General features: G+C 51.9%; 1 protein-coding gene across 3 annotated transcripts in view; it reads left to right on the forward strand.

The window, feature by feature from the left end:
• DEPTOR (DEP domain containing MTOR interacting protein) overlaps positions 1 to 25,576 on the forward strand; it is a 164,591-nt gene that overhangs the window by 132,093 nt on the left and 6,922 nt on the right. The window lies entirely within an intron of this gene.

Consider the following 25,576-nt stretch of genomic DNA (forward strand, 5'->3'; position numbering starts at 1 on the left):
GCCTCTGCTCTCCTCAGGGTCCGTTAGCGTCGGGCAGCATCCAGGCTCCCCCGCCTAGGCCTCTGCTCTCCTCAGGGTCCGTTAGCGTCGGGCAGCATCCAGGCTCCCCCGCCCAGGCCTCTGCTCTGACTGGGCCCATGTGGAGCCTCCTCAGGGTCCGTTAGCGTCGGGCAGCATCCAGGCTCCCCCGCCTAGGCCTCTGCTCTCCTGACTGGGGCCCGTGTGGAGCCTCCTCAGGGTCTGTCAGAGGTGGGCACCCGCCCGAGGCCTGACTGTGCCCGGCTCTGAGCGGCTCCCCAGCTCGTGGGGCGGGTCCGAGGCTATCTCCAGTCCGGGGTCCTTCCCGCCTTCCCAGGGCTCCAGCCTTCTGCTCTGAGTTGCCATTTTCCTTGTGACCCTAGAATTCTGCCGGTTCCTTCCACGCCTCCCGTGTTTCTGCCCTGAGCTCGTCTAGAAACCCATGTGAACACGCTAAGGCACTCAGTCATGTCCGACTCTGGACTCTGTGGACTGCAGCCGCCAGGCCCCTCTGCCCATGGGCTTCTCTGGGGAGGACACTGCAAGGGGTTGGGGACACCACAGGGGAGGGTGGGGACACCACAGGGGGCGGGGACACTGCAGGTGGGCGGGGACACCACAGGGCGGGGTGGGCGGGGTGGGGGGGGTGGGGGCGGGGACACCGCTGGTGGTCAGGGACACTGCAGGGGGCGGGGACACCACAGGGGAGGGCGGGGACACTGCAGGGGGCGGGGACACCACAGGGGAGGGTGGGGACACTGCAGGGGGCGGGGACACCACAGGGGAGGGTGGGGACACTGCAGGGGGCGGGGACACCGCTGGTGGTCAGGGACACTGCAGGGGGCGGGGACACCACAGGGGAGGGCGGGGACACTGCAGGGGGCGGGGACACCACAGGGGGGGCGGGGACACCACAGGGGGGCGGGGACACTGCAGGAGGCGGGGACACCGCAGGGGGGTGGGTGGGGACACCGCAGGGGGTCAGGGACACTGCAGGGGGCGGGGACACCACGGGGGGGGGGGGGGCGGGGACACCGCGGGGGGGCGGGGACACTGCAGGGGGCGGGGACACTGCAGGGGGGCGGGGACACTGCAGGTGGGCGGGGACACCGTGGGGGGGGGACACCGCAGGGGTCAGGGACACTGCAGGGGGCGGGGACACCGCAGGGGGGCGGGGACACTGCGGGGGGCGGGGACACTGCAGGGGGGGCGGGGACACTGCAGGGGGCGGGGGGGGGTGGGGACACCGCAGGGGTCAGGGACACTGCGGGGGGGGGGGGGGTGGGGACACCGCAGGGGTCAGGGACACTGCAGGGGGCGGGGACACCGCGGGGGGGGGGGCAGGGACACTGCAGGGGGCGGGGACACCGCAGGGGGGGGCGGGGACACCACAGGGGTCAGGGACACTGCAGGGGGCGGGGACACCACAGGGGAAGGCGGGGACACCACAGGGGAAGGCGGGGACACCACAGGGGTCAGGGACACTGCAGGGGGCGGGGACACCACAGGGGAAGGCGGGGGACACCACAGGGGAAGGCGGGGACACCATAGGGGAGGGCGGGGACACTGCAGGTGGGCGGGGACACCGCAGGGCGGGGGGGGGGCGGGGACACTGCAGGGGGCGGGGACACTGCAGGGGGCGGGGACACCGCAGGGCAGGGGGGGCGGGGACACCACAGGGGGTGGGGACACTGCAGGGGGCGGGGACACTGCAGGGGGTTGGAGACACCTCAGGGGGTCGCCGCACCCTCCCGCAGGGCGTCTTCAGACCCACGGACAGAACCCACATCTCCCGTCTCCTCCGTCAGCAGGCCGCTCCTTCACCTGGTAAGTCCCCAGAAGGGCGGCCTCTGCTGCCTCCTGAGGCCACGGGGTCCTTTCTGAACCCACATCACCCAGCGAGCCTGTCGCAGCCCTTTCAGAAACCTCCCAAGCACTGACACGTGTACATACTGTGTATAAATAGATTCTAAGGAGAGCCTCCCTATGGCACAGGGAACTCAGTGCCCCGTGGTGACTGATGGGAAGGAAATCTAAAAAAGCGGGGATTCATGCAGGCTCCGGGGAGGGAACGTATGTCTCCCTGTGGCTGATTCATGTTAATGTATGGCAGAAACCCACACAGTGTTGTAATTATCCTTCAGTTAAAAGTAAATAAATTTTTTAAAAGAGGTGGTATACATATACCTATGACTGACTCACTTTGCCGTACAGCCAGCAGCTAATATAATAACATCATAAGACAACTATCCTCCAATAGAAATTAATTAAAGAAAAATCTCCGAGAAGATTCCCAGAAGTCATTTCTGACTTCTTCCTTTCATCCGATCCATCCTGTGTTCACCGAGGCCTCAGAGTTCTTGCTTGTGTCTGGCGCTGGGTCCTGGGAGTGCGCAGCTTGGGTGTCAGACGCCAGGTGTTTGACTCCCAACTTCACCGCTTCCATAGGACCCAGGATAACCACGTAAACTCTAAGCCCGAACACCTTTTTTCTTTTCATTGAGGTATCGTTGATGGGCAGTACTATTTAAGTTTCAGATGCACAGCACAGTGGTTAACAATTTTTAGGGCTTTCCTGGTGACTCAGTGGATAAGAATCCGCCTGCCGGTGCAGGGGACTCAGGTTCGACCCCTGGTCCGGGAAGCTTCCACGTGCCAGAGCAGGTGCTGCAACTCCTGAAGCCCATGCTTTGCCTCCACGAGGAGAGGCCCTCATCCCTCAAGGAAGAGTAGCTCCTGCTTGCTGAAACGAGAGAAAGAAATGAAGACCCAGTGCCGTTAAAAGTTAATTCACTTAAAAAAAATTGTTGAAGGTTATGCTCCCTTTATAGTTATTACAAAACATTGGCTGTTTTCCCTGTGTAGTACTATAGGTCCTTGTAGCTTGTTTATTTTTAATCTTTATTTATTTGGCTGTACCGAGTCTTAACTGCTGCCTGCAGGATTGTCAGTCTTCATTATGGCATGCAGGGGCCTGCAAGATCTCTAGTTGTGGAGTTTGGACACCTAGTTGCAGCATGTGGGATCTAGTTCCCTGACCGGGGATCGAACCCAGGCCCTGGAATTGGCAGCCTGGAGTCTTAGTCACTGCACCACCGGGGAGGTCCTGGTTTACTTATTTTATACATAGTAGTTTGTACTTTTTAATCTCCTACCCCAATCTTGCCCCCCCCCCCCCTTAAATTCTTCACCTGCAACATGACACTTACAATAGTTGCAATTAAATGAAATGTGACCCAGCATGGTAGCTGGCTCACAGTAAACAGTAAGTGTTTGCAGGTGTCATTTATTATATTGCTTGTTAGAATCTTTATGTTATTCTGTGTCTTCTGGCTGACTCTTGCTTAAGTAAGTTTATGTTTACAAACACAGAACACAAAGTAACAAAACAGTAGCCAAAATAAGATATCATGGGAAACAGAATCTATGTGATCATGTGTTTCTGCCATATTGCAGCATACCATTACAATTCTGTCACTTTCTTAGAAACTCTAAACCTCCATTCTCATCTTAAAATGGCAGTGTTGATTGCTTGATGGTGTGGCTGTGAGGATGAATAAGGAATGTGTATGAAGTGTCAAACCCCTTGCCTGTCACATGGTAGTCATTTTGTGAGCATCAGCTAACATATTTTTCATCATAAGATGCATAGAACATGAGATGTGACCCAATTTTAGAGTTTATTAAAGGTGCATCCAAAAATAAACAATTACTGGCATCACATCAAAGTCCAGTCCCACCGATGGCTATGCTTGTATCAGTGGGTTTGTTTTTGTTACTTGTTAATCAGGGTCGGGAAGATCCCCTGGAGAAGGGAATGGTAACCCACTGCAGTATTCCTGCCTGCAGAATCCCATGGACAGAGGAGCCTGGTGGGCCACAGTCCATGGGGTCGCAAAAGAGTTGGACACGACTGAGCGGCTAACACACACACACAAGCTTGTTTTACGTTGAGGTGAAACTAAGCACTTTTATTCGAAACTGTGGAAAAAGGAGTCTTTTACAAACCAAAGAATGGCAAAGTTTAGAAGTATCTCGGTATAGTCCTGAGCTGTTCCCAAGTCGATCTGCTGTGGGGTCCAGTGCTGGCTTCTTCTTTATTTTGCTTTTTTATTTACTTTTGGTTATGCTGGGTCTTCGTGGCTGTATGCAAGCTTTTTCTAGTTGCAGCGAGTGGGGTTACTCTGTGGCAGTGTGAAGCCTTCTCCTTGCAGGGTTTCTCTTGTTTGGAGAACAGGCTCAAGGTGCACGGGCTTCAGTAGCTGTGACGCTCCATGGTGTGTGGAGTCTTCCCAGACCAGAGATCAAACCCACGTCCTCTGCGTTGGCAGATGGATTAGCTACTGCACCACCTGGGCAGCCCTCACACTGGCTTTCTTTGCACTCTGTCCCAGGAAACAGAAGGGCAGCTGCTGAGACATGGACAGCCTGGAACCCCTCAGTCCTTTGCAGACAGATGGGAACTCGATCCTTCCGTGTGTGTGTGTTGTGCTCAGGCGCTCGGTCCTATCCCACTCTTTGTGACCCCGTGGACCGCAGCCCGCCAGGCTCCTCTGTCCATGGGGATTCTCCAGGCAAGGATAGTGAAGTGGGTTGCCCTGCCTTTCTCAGGGGATCCTCCCAACTCAGGGATCAAACCCAGATCTGCTGTATTGCAGGCGGATTCTTTACCAGCTGAGCCACCAGGGAAGCCAGTTTTTCTGGGTCCCAACTGCATAGTATGAGGCCAGCTCTGCAGGTCTCTTCAAAATCAGGGTACCCCAGCCTGCCTCCAGGTGTAAAGTCAGGGACCTCCCCAGACTGACCTCTGTCTGCTAGAAATTCAAAGCTGTCCCAACCAAAGCTGGACATCCTTTTACAAATACTCCTGGATTTACCCATGACCAATCCAGGTGTCATGGGAAGTAAAGATAAATATAGTAGTGTCTTTCCTGTCTCTGCAAGTGCGTGACCTACAGAAGATCCCACAGTTTAAGGTGGTATATCAGGGACAGTTAGCTTCCTTTATGAACTACGAGAAATCTTGGGAAACAGTGGTTAAGTTAGTATTTCTTTGCCACATAAACGTTGAAAGAAAGTTAGTTCAAGACTGAGATATGTCGCTGAGGTCTGTGTTTTCGCTTTGATCACTTTCCATTCCCAGCCCCATCTCAGGATCTAGGATGGCTGCTGTCACTCCAGCCATTAGGTTTACATCCCAGGTATCCACAAAGTAAGAAGGGAAGCAGAGGGCACTATCCCTCCCTTTAAGACGCCCCCGAGAAGTTGCACACACTGCTCCTGTTGTCGACTAGAACACAGCCACATACGGCCGCACTTAGCTGCAAGGGAATCTGGGAAATGTTGAGTTTATTCTGGGTGACTCCGATGGATTCAAGTGTGTCCTGGTCCCGAAAGAGATGTTATGTTGAAGTCCTAACTCCCAGTACCTAAGAATGGGACTTTGTTTGGACATAGGTTCTTGAAAGAGGTAATCAAGTTAAGATGAGTTCATTAGGCCTTCATCTAGTTTGACTGGTTTAACTTATTCAAAGGGGCTATTTGGACATAGATCCACACAGAAGAAAGATAATGTGAAGACATGTGTGGAGAAGATGGCCACGTGATGGCGAGGGATGTATCTACACACCAAGGATTGCCAGCAAGCATCGGATGCTGGAGGGTGCAAGGAGGGGTCTCCTACAGAGCAGGAGAAAGATCATGGTCCAGCAGGCACCATGATCCCACACTCCCAGCCTCCAGAAGGAGGGGTCTCCTATAGAGCAGGAGAAAGATCGTGGCCCAGCAGGCACCATGATCCCACACTCAGCCTCCAGAAGGAGGGGTCTCCTATAGAGCAGGAGAAAGATCGTGGCCCAGCAGGCACCATGATCCCACACTCCCAGCCTCCAGAAGGACGGGTCTCCTATAGAGCAGGAGAAAGATCGTGGCCCAGCAGGCACCATGATCCCACACTCCCAGCCTCCAGAAGGAGGGGTCTCCTATAGCCCAGGAGACAGTGCGTGGCCCTGCAGGCACTGTGGTCCCATACTCCCAGCCTCCAGAAGGACGGGTCTCCTCTAGCACCGTGACCCCACACTCTCAGCCTCCAGAAGGAGGGGTCTCCTCTAGCACCGTGACCCCACACTCTCAGCCTCCAGAAGGAGGGGTCTCCTCTAGCACCGTGACCCCACACTCCCAGCCTCCAGAGCTACGAGACGGTGAATCTGTGTGCCTAACGCACGCGGTGCACTGTGGGCCCACTGGAAGCAGAACAAGCGAAGCCCCTGTCCTCATGGAGCTTCAGGTCCAGAGATGAGGCAGATGGTAATTATTCCTCAGATGTTTAATTACGAACTGTGGTGTGTCTGTTTGGTGGGAGCATGGCTGGGAGGCAAGGCTTGAGGCCTCACATACGCGTTTGTGAGGGTGCTCGTGTCTCTGTTCTCAGAATTCCGTGCTCAAGGTTGCAAAGTCGTGTGCTGAGCCCGCCATTTGCCTTTAATTTTTGAGTCTCTTGCTTCTGCCCAGCAGTGTTTTCTGCCAGATAAAGCCAACTATTGTTGGTGTGACAGTTCCCGCTTGCAGGTCTCCCAGGAGAGCCTGTGAGGGGGAGGGAGATGACGGGAGCCAAGTCGGGAGGACATTCGTTTGGCAGAGGGTCGGCCCCTGGGACGGAATTGATTGAGTTGACTGAGTGCTTTGTTTCCCAGATTCCTGTCCCTGCCCGAGTCTCTTCCATCTCAGTGAACATCATTACCGTCCACCCCGTTGCTGAGGCCAGAAACCTAGAAGTCATGCTTGCCTTTTTCTTTTCCCTCCAATTCCGGATGCTTCCAAAATATATCTCAGATGCCTCTGTTTTTCTTTATTTTCCCAAATCCAAACCACTGTCCCCTCTTACCAGGACTACTGTGGCTCTAACGGGTCTCCTTACACCTACTCTTTTTTTCTTTACACATAAAAATTTTTTTTCCGAATTTTTGGCTGCGCTGGGTTGCTGCATACAGACTCTCTAGCTGTGGCGAGCCGGGGCTTCTCTGTATCTGCAGTGAGCGAGCTTTGCGTCGCAGCGGCCCCTCTGGCCTCACAGCAGGGCCCCGGGCGTGGAGCCGCGGGAGTTGTGGCCAGCGGGCTCCGTGGGTGAGGCTCATGGGACCAGGGGTCACACCTGTGTCCCCTGCACAGGCAGCCTCCCAAGCCCTGGGCCAGCAGGGAGGCCCGCCTAAACCTACTCCTGCAGCCTCGTTCATTCTCCGCCCGGCAACCGAGGCAGCCAGGCACTGCCGCTCCCCTGCTTGACAGCCTTCGTTGGTTCCACGTTGCGATCAGGGTGAACTCTCAGAGGGTTACCTCGGCCTCCCAGGCCCAGGTGATCTGACCTCTGCTTGCCTTTCAGACCTCCTCTCCTGGCCTCCTTCCTCTTTGCTCATCTCCATCACCACATATTAGTTCCTAAAGCCAGTGCTTGCTCTCTCTCCGTAAAGTGAAAGTGAAAGTCGCTCAGTGTCCAACTCTTTGTGATCCCATGGACTGTCCATGGAATTCTTCAGGCCAGAACACTGGAGTGGGCAGCCTTTCCCTTCTCCAGGGGATCTTCCCAACCCAGAGATCGAAAGCAGGTCTCCTGCATTGCAGGAAGATTCTTTATCAGCTGAACCACCAGACAAGCTTGCATTTGCTGTTTCTTCCACCTGGAATTCTCTTTTCTTGGCTCCTTGTCTCTGACACCTCACTTTTCACGCTTCCTCCTCTTTGGTTTCGCTGGGAAGCCTTTGTTTGTTTGTTTGTCTCTCTACGCGGCACGTGGGGTCTAGGTTCCCCAGTCAGGGATCAGGCCTGCACCCTCTGCAGGGGACGTGTGGTCTCAACCACCGGGCACCAGAAGTCCCAGGAAGGGAAGTTTTCGTAGCTTTTCTGCCCACGTCTCATTGGCTGAGATTGTACAGTTCGGTCACTGCAGAGGGGGCTGGGAATTGAGTGTTTCATCTTCCGCCTTTCCTCCGGCGAGAGAAAGAGTGGACGGAATGAGGTGAGTTGAACCAGACCGACGGTGTGTGCCAGAGCCCTCGGCGCTCTCAGCTCCCTGCTTGTTTCCTTCACGGACACGCATGTGTTTCCTTCTATCCCTTCCAGGACATACGCTCTATGAGGGCGGGGATAATAGCTTACCCCCCCCCCTTTTTTTTTTTTGCTACATGCTCATTGAATGTTTGTTGAATCAATAAATTAACTTCTGTGGGTAGAGACAGTGCAGACTCTACTTCAAGCAGCATCACCGCTTTACTAGAGTGAAAAAGCTTCTTAGCACGGCAGGTAGACAGTGGAATTTCATTCTAACACCTACCGCACCACATGACACTTAACAGGTGCTCACCGTTATTTTTAAAATCTCAATTAATTGATTCCATTTATTCAAGTGTCAAATAAATAGTTGGGAGTCAGTTCCCGAAGCTCTGTAATTATATTCTAAGACAGAGAGACAAATATAAGGTGTCCCGCAGAGCAACGGCAGCCATATCATTCATACGAAAATCGCTGGCATCTGGCCTGGTGCAGAGTTGGTCTTCTAAATGAATTTGAAAATGGATGTCCAGACAACGTATTAGTTATTTCAGGTAAAGAGGCAGATGGCATTGAATGTAGTCGTATAAGAAGGTAGTCTTTCCGTTTAACGTTTTGGGGCACCCGTCCCATCCTTTCAGTAGATATGATGGAGAACTAGTGAGAACAGACCTAAGATCAATTAAAGCCACGTTTGTTGAGTGACATCACGTGATGAGGACCGTGCTAGGTGCATTATCTCTGCTTTATCACTGTTAGCAGCAATTCTGGACAGAGGCATCGTCTCCGTTTTTACAGACAGGAAAAAAAATGTGGTTCAGAGGGTTAAGAACTTTGCCTGAGGTTAAGATTTGTGTATGAATTCAGACATGCCTGGCTCTGGACCCTGTGCTTTGGAACCGTTATCGTAAGTGTGTGGAACTGATTATATTACGAGGAAAAATAAGCCCAAAATGCCCTTACTGTGTCTTAGGGATTTAGCTGATCCTGTGGACAGAGGATAATACTGTGTTTGGGTTGGCGCTCCCGTGCTCGTTGCGAAACTGTGTCCTCCAAGATCATGACAGTGATGGACGGCATTCTTGTGAGTTAAGAAATTCAGATCAATAAAAGGCTTGACAGTAAAGGCTTGAGCTTTGAAAACCAGAAAGAATGTGTCCATGTCTCCGAGCTTTCTGGATCCCAAGGATTCGAGTGGCCCAAAGCAGTTCATCTTTAAGCTATAATCTGACAATATAAGCTGGGCTCCTGAACGGGTATGTTCTGCTGGTTGGAAGGCTGAAAGCATGAACCTTAGTGTCCCGTGATAGCAAGCGCAGATCCTGACGATGCAATCTTGGGAGCCTCACGCAGCATGCGAACTGAGCGCTGTCAGAAGCCGTGCTCCGCCCAGCCCTCCGCACCTGGGGCCCCCACTCTGCCTGGCACTGGTCCGCGTCCTCATCGCGGCTGCGCCCAGTCTTTAGACCTGTCTGCCTCAGCCCTGAGGATCCGTTTCCTGCTCCCTTTCAGCCCCTTGCACACACATCCTCCCCATAAACCGGAGAGCGGATATTCAGAAGGCCTCTGATTGGCAGGGACCCGGGCGGCTGTGGTCCCTGCAGGCCTCTCTGGGCCAGAGTAGACCTTGCTGGTCTTGCGACATCGCTTTCAAATTAGTTTGACTTCTGGGAGGGGAAAGAAGTCGTTGACAGCATTCAATGGTCATTGGCTCTCATCCAGGGTAGATTTATAAATGTGTTGGAAGTTCACCCATATAAAAATGTCTTTTGAATTTCCAACACCAACAGAAGTGTTATTTCCACTACCAGTAATCAGAAACTTAGAGCTGAAAAGATTCCACTGGTTCTTAACGTTATGTAGGGGTCATATGCCTCTTTGAGAAGGTAGTGACAGCTGTGAGCATTTTTCCTAGAAGAAAAGGGGGGTGTGTGTACAAGAGAGACGGAGAGAAAGTGAGAGAATTACGGTTTCACATGGTTTAACGCTGTTTGTGGATCGTCTACCTTTGGACCCCAGGATCTGAGTCTCCTGGTCTAACCTCCTCATTTTACAGGTAAGGAAAGTAAAGTCCACAGAACTGAAGTGACTTATTCGGGCTTAAGGAAGATAACCAGAACTAGGATCTGAGCACTCCTGACTGTGCTGTGAAATTCTGTGTGTGTGTGTGTGTGTGTGTGTGTGAGAGAGAGAGAGAGAGATATCAGTTTTAATGCCTGGCCTGCCCTGGGGAAACCCAGTTTGTATTATTTCCATCCCTTCTCTGCTCCACCCCTGCCATCATAGTCATTTCAGTAATTAATATGATCTGGCCTCTCTTGAGTTTATATTATGTTCAACTGTTTTTAAGAGTAATAATGAAAATGCTTTGCTTTGGTTAAACATGGGTCAAAGAATATTTTACATTTCTCACAACTTCCTGAAACAGAGCTGAGCAAGTACTATTAACTCCATTTTACACGTTAGAAAATCAGAGACCCAAGTTAAGTTGTTCGGGGTCAAGTGCAGAGTGAGTTCCCGCTCTTCTCGTGCCGTGCATTCCAGCTGGGGGGCTGGAGTTCTGTCTAAGCCTCTGGTTTAAAATGAGCATGAGCAGGAACACGCAGGTCCTTCAGTGATCGCCCTGACCACTGCTCCTCAGCCTTCAGCGTCCCTCAGAATCACCTGGAAACCCTGACGACAATATCCAGAGGTCGGGACTGCCGGGTCTGGGGCGAGGCTGGGACGTCAGCGCTTTTCAGAAGCTCACAGGTGGTTTCCTCGTGCAGCCGCCGAGTGAGGCGCCACCCAGACCTCTGAAAGGATGTGCTCAGCGCTGCCTCGTCCTTCCATGCTTGGAAGAGGGGCTATGCTGGTTCCATGCCTCAGGTTCAGACAGAAGGCGGGGTTCCGTGGCTTCTCTCTGAAAGATCCTGCAAAGGCGTGTGGATGGTGTGCGTTCCCCATGGAGGTGTTTCCTTGCCGCGTTTCAGTTCCGAGCATATCTGACTCATGCCGTCACACTTCTCACGAAGCCCGACGGCAGCCCCCGGCCCCCTGACCGTGTGCCCGAGCCCTCGTGACGTCTGCCTTCATCTCGGCAGCTTTGAGTCGTTGCAGCGGGGCCTGGTGGTGTTCCGGAAGCCCGGCTCCCCGAGAGCCAGCCTCAGACACAGCTCTGCCGCACGGCCCGAGGAGGGACGGGCTTCCAGGACGGGCTTCCAGCCCCTTTGGATGACGAGGCTGCCGCAGCACTGCCAGGGCATAGCTGCGGCCCCGCAGCCTGGGCAGATCCCACTGTGTCCTGTTCTCTTTGAACGGCAGAGGTTTTTTTAAAAGAGAAGGAAAATGTACCATATACTGTCCTGAGGCAAGTTTAAGGTTGGTTTAAGGAGTCTGATTTCTTATGAATTCAAATATGTTTCGGGTATTTTGGTTTAAAACATGGATTTTTCCCTGCCGAGGAGAAAGTGTTTCCTTTCCCCCTCCTCCTTCCTGCTAGACCTGCAGCCACCCAGATTTGGCTACAGCTTGTGCTGAGTGGGGAAAAGCTCCCTGGGCAGGCGTTGAGATGGGGCTGTCTTGCTGGGGGTCAGGGAAGGCCAGCCATCTGCCCAGGAGGCCCCCAGAGCCCCCCGCTCTCAGACGAGAGAGAAAGCTGCCTTTGTCTGGGGCTGCGTGTGACCAGCTGCTGGACCTCGGTGGGGCCACAGTGGCCTGCATGTACCCACAGCTGGGCCGATGAGGTCGAGTTCCAGAATAATCAGGGCCAGGCACAGAGCATGTCTTTGTGGGCCCAGAGGTGGCCTGACCGCCTGCTGCCTTGAGAGGTGGGGGGCGGGGTACCAAGTGTTCTTATGCTAAGTCGCTCAGTGGTGTCCGACTCTGCGACCCCATGGACTGTAACCCGCCAGGCCCCTCTGTCCATGGGATTCTCCAGCAAGAACACTGGAGTGGGTGGCTGTGTCCTCCTCCAGGGGGTCTTCCCAACCCAGGGGTCGAACCCAATCTCTTATGTCTCCTGCATTGGCAGGCGGGCTCTTTACCACGAGCACCACTGGGGAAGCCCCAAGGTGCCGTGGGCCACCCCTTCCGTGTCAGCTGGAATCCAGAGCTGCGGGTACGTATGTGGGGCCCGACATGATGTCTCTCAGACTCTGGAAAGTCTGAGGTCACCCTCTCTTGGAGCTTCTGATAGTGTGGAGATGGGATATATAGAGAGAGAGCTGGAAAAAATATGTGTCTATAATTAGGTGTTCCGTTTGGGGCTTTTTGTTTGTTTGTTTATGTGTCTGCACCAGCTCTTATTTCAGCTTGCAGCATCTTCTTTGCAGACGTGGGATCTCTGGTTGCCGCATCCGAGCCCTTAGTTCCCCGACCAGGGACGGAACGCAGCCCCACAGTGGAGCACGGAGCCTTAACCTTGGACCGTCAGGGAGGTCCCGGGCATTCCGTTCTGCGGTCCCGAGTCCATGCCCGCCCCCACTGCACCATTCACCGGCTCTGTGTCCGGACCCCCAGTGTGAGTCCTCACCCCACACGCTCAGCGCTCTGGGACATGTTCCGTCTCATCTGGAGGCCAGCGTGTCTCATCCGCACAGCAGTGCCTCCGAGTCCTTGCTCACCTTTGCCGTCCACCTGCTTCTGTCCGTCCTCAGCCTCCCTTCTCAGATCTTCCAGGCCTGTCTGTGCAGTCAGCTTCCATCTCTCAGATTTCCACTGCCGGAGCCGGAGCTCTGAGTCTCTCACCCTCTGTCTCAAGCCTGTGTGACTGGTCCTTTTTGATGCTTCTTTTAGAGGGTCTGCTGGTGGGTGAGGGAGTCCTTGTTGGACTGGCAGGGGGAGGAGCAGGTAGATACAGGCTGGTGGTTGGGGCGCCAGGGCAAGCTGGAAGCTGCCCGCCCTTCTGCGTTCATCTCTCACCTCAAGGGCGATGGAGAACCAGCTGTGAGCCCAACAGCGTCGCCGCGTGCGTGTTAATAACTTCTTCCTACTACTCATTCCCCTCTCCCTGGGCTCTCAGTGAGTCCCTCGGTTGTTTATGGTTCCCAAACCTTTATTTCTGGTTGGGTGGCTCCAGCTTTCTTTCCTGAAGGTTCTGGAATGGGATTACTGGGGAGGCTGGTGGAGAAACCTCTGGAGGACTATGCGGGAGCCCTGGGTTCGATCCCTGGGTGGGGAAGGTCCCCTGGAGAAGGGAGCGGCTCCCCACTCCAGTGTTCTGGCCTGGAGAACTCTGTGGACTGTACGGTCCATGGGGTTGCGGAGCTGGACACGCCGGGGCGTCCTTGCGTGCTGAGCTCATGGCCAGTGGGGTTGAAGCCGCTTCCTCGGCCGGGGGCAGGACCCGGGTCCCGAGTCTCACAGGGTGGGGCGGGCCGCGCCCCACAGCGTCTCTGCCCCATGGCGTCTCTGCCCCACGGCGTCTCTGTCGGCCTCTGTCACCAGGGCAGCCACGCTGCCTGCACACCCACTTTCCAGATGCTACGTGGACTTCTCCTGAGCCCACGCAACTCCGAGGCGGCCTTGGAGAGGGACTCTGGGAAGTGGGCTTCTCGCTTGGCTGAGTTTACACCGCGTAGCTCCGTTCCCTTGCTTATATGTTTGTCCGTCCTAATAACCGGCCCTCAGAATGTTCCTGGTACAAGGACGAGGAGGGGACAGGGAGGGTGAACGGATCCGTCCAGTGAAGGATAACGCGGTGCCCACACAAGGGGTAGCTCCTTCTCTGCGCACGGTCCTGGTGCAGCTGTTGCATGTGGAACTGTGTTGCACGGTCTGGAATGAGGTTGCTTCCACCACTGTCTCTGTGAGAGCAACCCGCTCTGTCTTGCTCCCTCTAGCTGCTTGAGGCCGGGGCCCAAAGTGGATGAAGTGTTTAAGGCAGGAGTCCTGGGTTTGGTCTTCTCTCTCCAAACTTCTAAGAGAACTGGTTCTGGCAAACCCGAGTTGTATACACGACCTGGCTTATTTTGGCTACTTCGTGAGAGAAGCAATATGACCAGCCTGAATGTGGCCATCTGGAAAATGTTCCTGGAAGCATTGTTGAATACCCAGATTGGAAGTCAGCTTTTCAGGGTCAGCCTATAATCACTTTCTTACATACAGGCTTAGCAAGAGGAGTTTGGTCCTGGCTGAGAATCAGTGGATTAGCCTTATAAGTAAACATTCATGCAGGCTGACCGGGAGGGTAGACTGCCTAATGCAGCTATGTCTGGTATGTCCTCTGGGCATGGTGGGAAGGGGGAGCCGGTCTCTGTCGGGCTCAGACATGCTACACCTAACAGGTGTCGTCTCCCGTCCTCTTCGTCACACAGCCCTATGAGCTGCAGATTAGCTCTGTCTGATAGCCGAGGCTGAAAGGGTGACTCAGAGCCTCTGGTTGTGCAACTGAATGGCAGAACCAAGAGCCAGGTTAGCCCAGGTCTGTCTGGCTGCAGGGCCCTGAATCCTTCCATCATATCACGGTGCTCTTCGCATCAGTGGACATTGCTTTCCTTTCTGCTCTTCAGCTCGTCCATGTGGCTAACCTTGGCAAAATGTGTTCTCGGCTCTGCCAGGGCTTAGGCATTTCCCTGGGAATGGAGATATCCACACATTCTCTGTGTCTGTGTGCGAGGCTTCCGAAGTGGACGTGACCCGGAGTGTAACACGCTGGGCGGTGCGGCGGGAGCCGGGAGGTGGCCGGCGTTGCTGCCCCAGCCCAGCACCGCGTCGGTGTGGAGCTCTCCTGACCCTTCGGCGCAAGCCCCTGAGCTGAGACGGTCTAGGGAGGCTGGTCAGCAGCTTCTTCTCTGGGTGCATGGATCGCTTGGTCCTCAGTACGGCCGCGGCCACCGATCGAGTCAGGAAGGGGCTCCAGAGCAGAAAGGTGGGTGTCGCTCCCCTCCCTGGGAGTTCTGTTTCCACTATCCTTCTCCGAGACTGTCTCAGGGTCTGGGTCCCGGCTATTCTGAGACTGTCTCAGGGTCTGGGTTCCGGCTATTCTGAGACTGTCTCAGGGTCTGGGTCCCGGATGTTCCGAGACTGTCTCAGGGTCTGTGTCCCGGATGTTCCGAGACTGTCTCAGGGTCTGGGTCCCAGATATCCTGCCCCACAGGAGGTTGCTCCATGCCTAGTCCTGTTTATAATCCTTTTACTTTTCCCGTCAGAACCCTACCAACTAGACAGGGGTGTGTGTGTCTGTACAGAGCGCACATGCATGCGCGTGCACACATGCATTTTGTTCTCAGCCCACATCAGAGCAGAGGAACAAGACTGCCCTCACTCCGGAACCCCTGGTCGTCCAGCGGTGAGGACTCCACGCTCCAGTGCAGGGGCCTGAGCTCCATCCCTGGTGGGGGACTGGGAGCCCGCAAGCTGTGCGGCACGGCCAAGTAAAAATATTAAAAACAGACAGAAGATCAGACTCACACTTACCTGCTAGAAAATACCATCAATGCACAACAGACCCCCCCCCTTGTGATTAAAATAATATATGAAAAACACCTGGGGGGTGGGGAGTGGGAGGGAGGCTCAAGACAGAGGGGACACGTGCACACCTGTGGCTGACACCTGCTGGTGGATGGCAGAGACCAACACGGCCCTGTGAAGCAATGATCTTCCAATCAAAAACAAAACACATGGCATTTGTGAAAACAAAGTTGTAATGCATGTTTTTGCATTATAAAAACATGAATAACCTTATGAATAATGTTAGTGTGTTCCATATCTCATTGAATTTGAACATCTTGGGTATATTAATTTTACGTTTTATAATTCAGAAAAAAATTCAGAAAAAAAGCATAATTCAGAAAAAAAGCATAATAATTTCTGGGTGTCAAATGGCTAACAAGAAACACTCTAAGGGTAAACTACTAATTGAGTAAAGGTTTCTTGTGGAGGAAAGAATTCGGGGTCAGTGAGGAAGCGTGACCTGGAGCCTCTTTGCTTTGGCCGTCGGCTCCAGTGGGAGTGAATGCTTGTGGTCGGAGCGTGTCTCCAGCTGGTGGAAGACCCAGTCTGCAAAGAGGGGAATTCTAGGGGGCTTCCTGCATCCACGGGGCACCAGCTGTGTGTGGGAGGAGCGGGGGGCATGATCACAGCGTATCTCCTGCCGTGTGAAGCCTCCCGGGTGTCGGGTTCCTCCAGCAGAGCAGGACATCCAGGGAGTCCCGGGATTATCGGCGCCCGCGTTGCTTCTCTTCGGTTACCTGAACCCTTCTTACAACGCGGGCAAAGCACCAGGCCAAAAGCGTGCAGTCTTCAGCTCACGCAGACCCTGGACGCGGTCCCCGTGCAGTCATGAGTTGCCCGTAGAGGTGACAGAACTGTCAGCCTGGCCCGCGTCTTGGAGCATGCCCAGGAAGGCGCACCTTCATCCTGACTCTGGGAGCCCAGGCTCTCTGGACTGACCCCGAGCTCCTCACGGCCAAATCCCCAGCAGGGCGTCACGACCACCGCCGCCCCCTGCAACCGGGCAGAGTGGACCAAGGCTGGGCCTGGGTCTGAAACACATCTTTGACCGGTTTGGGCTGGAAGGGAGCAGACTCTTTTTGAATCCAGCAAGCACTTCGCATTTTTCAGTTGGCTACAAAAGCTCTTTAGCTGCTTTTTTGTTGTTGTCCTTGTTGTATTGTGAAAGAAAGTTGTTCTTGCACACATTGGCTTTCCTTCAGGGCTAATTGTGGAGTCTGCTCTCCGGGGACACCGCAGAGCCCTATAGCCTCTGAAAAGGCATCAAATGCGGGGAAGGCTGTAATTCTCCGGAGAGCGGCTCCTGTGTTTGTCTGAGAACCGGATCTCTGCCTCCTCCCACGCCAGCCACTCTCTAGCCAGCTGCATACTTGGTGGAGAGATTTATGGAACTGAACCTACAGCTGCAAGTTTTCTTTTTCTTTTTTTCCGGGAACAGTGTTCTGCTGTCAGAGCTGTTATGCAATAAGCACAGACACACAACTTATTTCCTCCAGGAATGTTCAGAACTCCTGAGTAGCACCTTGTTGAATCTGTGTGTTTATAAACATGCAGCATTTTGTGGATGGAAGGAACTCGTTCAATAGATGTAACTGACATCTTGACTCAGCTTATGTCTCTAGTATTTTGTTCAGGGACTATCTGTGAGTCTAGTTAAACACTGTATGACTACTTCAGTTCTGGAACAACTTTGTTAAAGTGAATATCTTAGGAACAGGAGCAGAGATTCTTCTAACTGAATCCCACTGTTCTGTTTACTTTAAAATTATGCTGATTATTTACTGTGGCTTATGGAAGACTCTTGAGAGTCCCTTGGACTGCAAGGAGATCCAACCAGTCCATCCTAAAGGAGATCAGTCCTGGGTGTTCATTGGAAGCACTGATGTTGAAGCTGAAACTCCAATACTTTGGCCACCTGATGCGAAGAGCTGACTCATTGGAAAAGACCCTGAGGCTGGGAGGGATTGGGGGCAGGAGGAGAAGGGGACGACAGAGGATGAGATGGGGGATGGCATCACCGACTTGATGGACATGAGTTTGGGTGGACTCCGGGAGTTGGTGATGGACAGGGAGGCTTGGTGCTGCGGTTCATGGGGTCACAAAGAGTCGGACATGACTGAACTGAACTGATGGATTCTTTATACCAATGGAGTTCTGTTCGATTGGGAAACTTTTTCTCCTATCACCCCGTGGGTTTTTTTTTATGTTTTCTTTTTAAATTTTTCTTTCTTTTACTGAAGTGTAGTTGGTTCACAATTGCACGTTACGTTCAGGTATTCAGCACAGCACATCTCTATCATCACTGAGTCAGCGACTCAGCATAAATAAATATATATAATTTTCTTCTTCAGAGTCTCTCCCCTTACAGATTATTACAAAATATCGAGTCTAGTTACACGTGTTATACGGTTTGTCCTTTTTGGTTGTCTGTTTTATAGACAGTGGTGTTATACACGCTATCTATTAATCACAGCCTCCTAATTTATCCTTCCTACTTAAATTTACCCATTTAAAGTAAATATGTTTAAATTTCTGATCTGAATGAATAACTGCAACTTGACGTCTATTTCTGTTTCCCAAACCAGAGCCCAGCTGGCTTCCCACCTGTGGACCTTTGCGATGGGCTGACTCTGTTCCAAAAATCTGCATCCACGGGGCTCTTTTGGAGGAAAGATTGTATGGGAAGAGGGACAGAAGAGAAAAATATATTTATTTAGCTTCACTGATATTAAACACTGGGCTTAGTACCTCATCAGGTTTGATCCCCATAATAAATACAATCCCCATTTTACAGTTGAGTAAACTATAACTCAGAGAATTTGTAGCTTGGCTGAACTTGTAAATTATAAAAAGTAAGAGTTTAAAAAATTGATTGTACTGTATAGAAAATGTACAAATTACTCATGTACATCTCAAACTATATTACAAAGCAAATCACTAGAAACTACTACCCAGGAATTCTAAGATCATGGAATAGTTGCCTCCTTCTGAAATTTGTATAACTTTATCGTATTGCAGTCTTCATACTGGGGACATGTTTAGAAGTGGACTGCTGGGCCATAGGTTATGCACATGTGTTACACTTACTGAGAGCAACTGTTCTGCCCTTTGCTGAAAGTGAAGAGGGTACTCTGCACCATCCCTGTAACGCGTCTTGCTGCTGTTGGCGTCGCGCATGTCGGATCTCAGCTCCCTGACCAGAGATCGAACCCACGCCCCTGCTGGAAGGCAGTCTTAACCCTGGACCGCAAGGGACGTCCCTGTCGTGTGTCTTTCAGACCTCCGCCCTTGCTGTTATTTACCTGTTGAGAACACTTACGTGCGTGAGAACGCCTCCCCCTACACTCCTTCATTTGTACCCTTCTCCACTTCATGTCTAGAAATCGTGTCTCCCTTGCAAATGTAATGGGAGCAAACTCCTGGCCTAGTTCTTAGCATCTAAGCAACCAGGAAACCAGTCGTTATAATAGTAAATAGTTGTTCGATCACTGAGTAAGAGGAGTGATTGTTTTTTCCTCTTTAATTTTTTTGACTGGGCCACGTGGCTTGCAGGATCTTAGTTCCCCAACTAGGGATCGAAGCTGAGCAACAGCGGTGAAAGCCTGGAATCCTAACCATTAGGCAACCAGGGAACTCCCAAGTCGGTATTTTTTCTTATTTTAGAGCTGAAAGGTGCCGTGAAGTCTCTAAGAAATATACATTTTTTTTTCCTAGCCAGCCCAATTGATTGAATGAAGAACTAATGCTTGGAGAGTGAAGTAGCACATTCAGAATGATTCAGCTCTCTGGGTGCACAGCCGAGATGAGAGTTTATCTCCTGACTCCTAACCCAGGGCTTTCTCCACGGCCCCATGCTTCATTTGCGTGTGGGTTAGTCTCTCAGTCGTGTCTGACTCTTCGCGACCCCATGGACTGTAGCCCTCCAGGCTCCTCTGTCCGTGGAGTGAGTTGCCCGTTCCTGGTCCCAGGGATCTTCCCAACCCAGGGATCAAACCCGGGTCTCCTGCGCTGCAGGCGGACTCTTTACCACTGTGCCACCTGGGAGCCCCCGGGGGAATCCTGGCCGGGGAGGCAGGAAGGAAGGAGAGAAGCAGCAGATGCCAGAGACACACGTTTTAGGAGTGTTTCTTTTATGTGAATAAGCTGAACTTTACAGACAACTGAAGAGTGCCTCACACTGAACGTGGCAACGTCCGTGCCTGTTGATGCCTGACGCCCACACTCTCACCCACCGCCAGGACACGGGCGGCCCCTGGGTCTGCCTGGCCCATTTCCACTGGGGAGCAACGGTCACGGTAACAGAAAGGGAACGCCAGTTAAAGGCACAGATTAGCTGATGTAACCGCCATGGCAAATGGTGTGGCTTGGGGGAGGTCTCTGGCTGAGTTACATGCAGCATTGTTACCAAGGGTAATTATACAATCCTTTATTCACCTTGTGCCCTTCCTCTGGGAATCTTTAAAATCTGAATCCAGGAATCGTTACTGTTCACCTCACTCTAGCCGAAGACTTAAATAAATGTGGTTATTTAAATTTGGTTGAGGATCATAAGACCTGATAGGTCTAGCCCAGTTGTAAAGATTAGTCTGAGTTACGTTTTTTTATTTCAGTATTTATTTTATTTATTTATTTGGCTTTGCCAGGTCTTAGTTGTGGCACATGGGTTTTCAGTTTTCATTGCGGCGTGTGGGGTCTGCAGTTGCGGCGTGTGGGGTCTGCATTTGCAGCGTGCGGGCTCTTAGCTGTGCCGAGTAGGATCCGTTCTTTGACCAGGACCCCGACGCCCTGCACCGGGAGTGTAGCGTCTTAGCCGCTGGACCACCGTGCAGGACCTGAGTGACACTAAAAGAGTCAAACTGCCCCCTTACCCGGAGAAGGCAGCGGCAACCGGCTCCAGTGTTCCTGCCTGGAGAGTCCCAGGGACGGCGGAGCCTGGTGGGCTGCCGTCTATGGGGTCGCACAGAGTCGGACACAACTGCGGCGACTTAGCAGCAGCAGCAGCCCCTTACATTGTCCATCAGTTTCTCCCCTGATGATGATGAAGTGAGCATTATTCCATTTTTCAAAGATGCTGGAGGGAAAAATCGAATCATTGTTCCTAAGAGACTTGTGCGTGAGAGGTGCTTAGACGCTGTATTGAGGTGTGTATCCATGTGGTATCAGTGGCCATTTGGGGGGAACTGATTATCTGTCACTCAGGGGACAAGGTAGCCCCGGGCTTCAATATACAAGCATGTAAAGAACTTTGGAAATGTTAGGTGGTCCTGTTAGCCATTAGGACACTGCCCTTGCGGACTGGCAAGCTGCACACGGAGAAGTGACCCTGGTGAACGGATCAAGTGGCTAGACTTTCACAGGTATGGATAACAAAGGAAAGAAACTTAAAATCATCCATAAAAATACAGCGCTCTGTTTAAATATTTATGCTGTTGCTTTCACAGTCTTGAATGTTAGATTATGGAAGCCATGGTGTAATAATTTGGAGCAGAGTTTAAACAGCTTTGTGGCGCTAGTGGTAAAGAACCTGCCTGCTAATGCAGGGGACGTTAGAGACCTGAGTTTGGTCTCTGGGTCAGAAGGATCCCTGGAGAAGGAAATGGCAGCCCCCTCCAGTGTTCTTGCCTGGAGAATCCCAGGGACGGGGGGGCAGGTGTACCAGTCAACAGTGTCACAGAAAGTCGGATGCTGCTGAGCATGCATCATTAAAGAAATAGGAACAATAAAATACACCTTCTTTTCTTTCTAAACTTTCAACAGCTTTCAGGTGTTTCTTACTCTATTCATGACTCCCGTAATCTGGCTCGCCCTCAGCCTTCTTTCGGGGTGGATACTTTGGCTGTGGAAGAGCCGCAGGCTTCATCCTCAGCAGGGCTGGCCATGGTGTGTGTCTGCCACGGTAACGCTGGCTCCGGTGACTCACAGTGGCTGTGGAAGTGTGTGTGTGGCGGGTTTGGCTGCTTGGGGTGTTGCACTTTGAGCAACTTGGATATTATCTCTGACAATAGATCTCAGCTAAAGCATCTTATACTTGGTTATTATTCATTTTAAAGTCTAAGAAAGAAAGAAAGTGAGGTCACTCAGTCATGTCCAACTCTCTGCAACCCCATGGACTGCAGCACGCCAGGCCTCCCTGTCCATCACCAACTCCTGGAGCTTGCTCAAACTCATGTCCGTTGAGTTGCTGATAAGATCTGACAATTCACTTTTTCAACAAGCCCTCAGAAGGTGACTTATATTTGCAGTACAGCTTGAGAGCCGCTGTTTTATACTTGGATGGGATTTTCACTTAGGCAACTGAACAGCAAACACGTCTTGGACAGGGGCTTCCCTGGCGGTCCAGCGGTCGAGCATCGCTCGCCAATGCAGGGAGCGTGGATTCGCTGCCCCTCCGGGGAGGACCCCATGATGCCCCATGTCAGGGCAGCTAAGCCTGCACGCTGAGGCTGCTGAGGCCCGAGCTCTGGAGCGGCCGGTGAGAACCCCGGGCCCAGGACCAAAGAGAAGCGCGCACAGACCCAGACCCAGCACAGCCGGAGACAGACAAATAACAGTTTTCTACACGTTGGCTTAAATAATGTAGACCGAATTTGTAGCTGAAACTTCTAACATGGAACTGGCTCAAAATAAGCTTCTTCACTGATCAGTGTATTTCCTGTCACAGGGAACGTTCTAGTAGGATAGCGTGGATGCCTTGTGGGATTTGTAGGGAGGAATTCTACTTTTCGTGGGAGCTGGATTAGGGTGGTCTCTAGACACATCTGACGATTCTCCCTGATTGGGAATTTCAGCGTTAGCTTGCCCGTCACATCTTGGTTCTGCTTTCTGCCTCCTTTGATTGGACAAGCGTCCGTTTCCTGCTCTCCGGGACTCGGCTCTCCCTGATTATTTTCTGTATCTGTCTGGGTCTGTCTTTTTTCCTTGTGACTGTTTCTGTCTCTGAAATGTTATCTGTCTTGGTCTCTGTCTTGCTCAGTGTTTTATTATTTTCAGGGAAAGCCTGGAGCAGCCTTCCCTTCTAACCCTTCTTTCTCTTTCAAGATCAGAAAGAAAAAAACAGCTGAGAGTAGCTTCCGTAGGAAATTTCCGTGGCAGGGATCCGAGTGCCTAGTGGAGACAAGATCTCCGGGCGGAGAGAAGGCCCCGAGGCAGTCCCGGTGCAGTGGGCGTCCTACACCTCACCCCACCTTGGCTGAAACCCTCAGGTGACTGTGATGGGCCCCAGCCATACAAGGGCTCCTGTGCAATGCACAACCCCAAGGGCACTGCGTCTGCTCGGAGGGTGAGCGGTGAGCGTCCGACGGCCAGCACGGGCGCAGGGGGCAGTTAGCAGCGAGGTTATTTCGTTGGTTTGGCTCCTTCTCAGGAGGAAGCCTGGGGTGCAGCCTCGGTGTTTATCCAGCCTGATTGCAGCCCGCCTTGTCCGAGTCCTGCCCCCTCTTGTTACCTCCTACCTGACCGACTGCGGTTTCCAGAACCTTTCTGCACTGCCCTGCTGCTCAGACATCACATACCCAAGACTTGGGAAGGCTTTGTTCTTCCTCTTCTTTAAGGATGGTGTAGTTCGGTCGCTCAGGCGTGTCCGACTCTCTGCGACCCCATGGACTACAGCACGCCAGGCCTCCCTGTCCTTCACCTTCTCTCGCAGTTTGCTCATTAAGGATAATGTCTTCCATATCCTTTCTTTATAAAGTGAAGGTAAAAGATATATTATGGGAAGACAAGAACTTGAAGGTAATATGCAAAAATATTAAGTAGTTCTATTCACTTGAATTATGAGTAGTTTCTCCATTTCTGCAAACTTCTCTAACACAGCTGGTACACTGCTTTGTTTTTTAATTAGTAAACTGCTTTTTTTTTTTTAAGAGAAAGAAAACCAAAGCACTGTTGAGATGGAAACAGGGACATGTGAACCAGGGGAAGAGGATTAAGAGGCACACACTTCTAGCTGGAAATTAGGACTGAGTGTACAGTACAGGGAACGTAGTGAAAAATACTGTAATGACTGCACGGCAACAGATGGTAACTAGAGAGGATCATTTTGTTATGTATAAAATTATCGAATCACCATGGCAGCACACCTGAAACTAATATAAGTCAATTATACTTGAATTTTAAAGTAAAAAAAAAAGGTAAAAAAAAAAAAGTGAAGGTGTCCTCCGTGTAGGAGATGAGTTCAGAGCAGCTACAGGTCGCTTAGGAATGAGCTCTTTTCAGTGAACTGTGGAAATGAGGGCATTGCAATCAAATCTTTGAAAACCGATCTGATAAAGGTAATTGTAAGCAGAAGAAAAACACCACCGCCTCACTTGAATGTTCATAACCACCTGGGGAGGCATCTGAAGCGCTCTGACCCCAGGCGGGAGCCGGAACAGACCCACGGTCGGTCTGTTCAGGGTCATCACATGTCTGTGTGTCCGTGCTTTTTCATGTTAGTGGGGAAATCATTTCTCCCGGCTGTGTGCTCTCTGTTGTCACTTGTAATGTGTGTTGATTTTCAGAACATCGTGTACCAGAGATGCTGGTTCGAAGTTCATTAAAACCAAATGCATTGCATAGCAGTACCTGCCTTTCCAGATCATTGTGCACATTTTTAGTAACAGGACCTTGGAACTGCTAGAACCACAGCACTTGTTGGGACCACTTAGGGAGAGATGATGTCTTTCCAACAGCCTGACTCTAAAAATACTACCTTGAAGATAAGCAGGATACATGTTTGAAAGGCTTTTTTTTTTTCCCACTCATTCAAGGGGAAAAAATGAAATAAATGTCTAAATTTCTGTATCGTTGAGGATTTTAAGTGACACAAGAAGCAAGTCAACCTTAGCTGAGTAAAAACCTTCTTACGGAGTTGGAAGAGGCTAAAGATCAACATCACAAGATATTTGAGGGAACCCAGACTGTTTAATTAGGGCTTCCTTGGTGGCTCAGGTGGTGAAAGAGTCCACCTGTCTGCCTGCAATGCAGGAGACCTGGTCTGATTCCTGGGTGGGGAAGATCCCCTGGAGGAGGGCACAGCTACCCACCCAGTATTCTTGCCTGGAAGATCCCGTGGACAGGGAGCCTGGTGGGCTACAGTCCATGCAGTTACAGCAAGTCAGACAGAACTGAGTGACTAACACTTTCATATTAGTTTTGAAGCACCAAGCCCTCCTCTCCTTATCTTTCTCTCTGGTGGCCCCAGATCAGGGATCACAGATCTAAAACACCTCTCAGCTAGGTGTAAGAAAAACAGGAAGTGCTGAGGACCACAGCAAAGGAGAGAACATGGACCGTTAAAAGGGGCAGCTATGGAGCCGTGGCCCAGCGGCCATCCACATTTGATATGGTTAGATCTTCAGACTCTTCCAAAGAGGCCAGCATCTGGAATTTTTTTTTAATTGTTTTTATTTGTTTAGTTATTTGGCTGCAGTCCCAGCGATGGCACGCAGGATCTTCAGCCTTTGTTACTGCGTGCAGAGTCTTTAGTTGCTGAATGTGGCGTCTAGTTCCCTGACCAGGGGTCGAATCTGGGCCCCCTGCATTGGAAGCCTGGAGTCTTAGCCACTGGACCACTAGCGAAGTGCCCTAGAAACCTAGATTTTTGTGTGAAAATTCCCTAATTTTTAAATGTTGGTCAACGGAAACAAACACTCCGTAGGGGACAGAGAATACAGTTCTGGCCAAGACTAAACGCTGTGGGGACTCCCTGAGCGACAGGGAGATGCGTCTCACCCTCGAGAGTCTGAGAAGGGTTCTCCAGGGTAGGCTCACCCGGGAGCTTCTGCCCTCTCCTTGGACGACACAGAAAGAGTCTTCATCCATTTGCAGGAAAGAAGCGCCTTGCTCTGAAGTCAGCACTCTGGATCGGGAGGGGATGGAGTTCTCATTCTTGACTCCTGAGTATGCTGGAGCAGAAAACACACAGCTCTAGCAAGTGTCTACATTGTTGTTGCTCAGTCGTGGAGTCGTGTCCGACTCTGTGACCCCATGAACTGCAGCCCGAAAGGCTCCCCCGTCCTTCACTGTCTCCCGGAGCTTGCTCAAACTCACATCCATTGAGTGGGTGATGCCATCCAACCATCTCATCCTCTGTCGTCCCCTT

This window comes from Cervus elaphus, chromosome 21, assembly GCF_910594005.1.
Source record: "Cervus elaphus chromosome 21, mCerEla1.1, whole genome shotgun sequence".
Taxonomy (NCBI): domain Eukaryota; kingdom Metazoa; phylum Chordata; class Mammalia; order Artiodactyla; family Cervidae; genus Cervus; species Cervus elaphus.